Source organism: Muscardinus avellanarius (assembly GCF_963383645.1).
Source record: "Muscardinus avellanarius genome assembly, chromosome: 3".
NCBI classification, from domain to species: domain Eukaryota; kingdom Metazoa; phylum Chordata; class Mammalia; order Rodentia; family Gliridae; genus Muscardinus; species Muscardinus avellanarius.
Genome location: NC_137788.1, coordinates 92907382 through 92909446, shown reverse-complemented (window position 1 = coordinate 92909446; position 2065 = coordinate 92907382).

Sequence of the window (2065 nt, the reverse complement as noted above, 5' to 3'; positions counted from 1 at the left end):
TTTCTATTTATTGTTTAGAAAGAGAAAAGAAAAATATTTTACTATCTTTGTCAAAGGAAATTTCAGTAAGATCTCAGATGTGAGATCAGCTACTAACTGTATCTACATAGAAATACAGGTATTTTAATTTTTTTTCTTGAAGATTTAAAGAAGTTTATTAAAAAGATAGAAATACAAAAAATAGAAATACAGCTCCATACCAGACTGGCTTGGAGGGGTGACTTGAAATGAATACACCCTAATTTTTAACATATATACTATTTAAAAGAAAAAACTTCCTTTCCCCAATTATTTATTTATTTTATTTATTTTTGTGTTACTGAGGCTTGAACCTAGAGCATTCTACTTCTGAGCTACAGCCCCAGCCTTATTTTATTTTGAAACGGGGTCTCCCTAAGTTACTGAGAGCCTCACACTAAATTTCTGCAGTGGGCCGTGAACATGTGATCCTTCTGTCTCTGCTTTCCAAGTCCTGGGATTACAGGTATGCAGTACCACACATGGCTTTTTCTCCAAATTTTATAACATGTTAATACAGAACATCTATACCAGAAATATCATAAAACAGAGAATCATGTGTAACTGAATTAGGTTTAGGAAATACACAAAAAAGAAGAAACAAGTCCACATTTCGTGTTAAATAAATATATTCTCTGAGGTTGACCTGATTCACTAACTTTCCCTAGAAAAAGTATATAACCTAAACAGTTGAAAATTCAACAAATTGTAAAAACATATATAAGATCTGTTCAAGCTACACAAATTATTTTAGAAGTATTTCATTTAAATAAAGCATAAAAATGTATTGCTTGATCTGGATTAATGTGGGTAGGAAATGGAAAAAAACATTTCTAGGGGAAAAAAAACCAACAAAAAAAAAAAACTGCCCCAAAAAGGATACGACAAGAAAGGATACACTTTGCATGACAGTATTACAGCAGTATTTACGCAGGAATGCTTCTAAAGAAGAACAGCAAAATGTAATTTAAATTTCTTCTTATTTTTAGCATTAGATTTACAAATAAATGATTTTCTTAAATACATACTGAAATTACCCATTTTTTCCTCTAAGGTATTTATAAGACTTGCAACTCTAATAGTATAGATATTTTGAAACAAAATTCAAATATTCATGACATCTCACAGAGAGATTAAACATTGCACAAAATTTTTTCTTCAATGTTCTTCTCAGCTACACAACGTTCATTTTGACAATGTTCATGTTCTTCTAGGTTACAAAGGGAGAAAGATATACAAAAAGGCATATACTTCCAATTACGCTTAAAGATACATTTTAGAATTTAAAAATGATTAAATATACCATTTCTAATCATTAAATCAACTCCATAAAAATATATTTTTACAAAGTGTACTTACTTTCTATTCCTTAGCACTATTGAATTTTAAGAGCTGAATTTTTTTTTTTTTTTTTTTTTTTTGGTACTAGGGATTGAACCCAGGGACATTCACCTCTAAGCCATATTCCCAGTTACTTTTATTTTGAAACAGGTTATAGATAAATTTCTGCGGCAGTCCTATAGGCTGTGATCCACCTGTCTCAGCCTTCCAAATACTGGGATTAGAATCGTGTGCCAATGCATGTGGCTAAGAGTTGGATAATCTTTAACTGATCCTTTAGCACTGAATGTACTACACACTGAGCACCCCTTAGTCACCGGGGAACTGAGAATACTGGTCACTAACCTCAGACCACCTGACTTAAAAATACTTGGTGGAAGGAAGAAGCTTAGCAATCTGGTTTATCAAGCTATCCAGAGGATAATAATATATGTTAAAGTTTGAAAACCACTTCTATTCCAAAACATAAAGAATAGACACATTCCTCTTAAATAATTTTCTCTAACCTTATTTTTTATACATAAATGGACTTTATTCTACAGTTTTAATTTTGAAATCCAATGGGAATAACCTGCATACATAAGTATTTCCTTAAAAAGTCTTAAGTGATACCTGGATTAATACTATATAAGGCTTTTATTCTTTCTTAATTTTATTGCATTAAAAAGTTGTTTTTTAACTATCCACACTTACCTTTACAAATGTT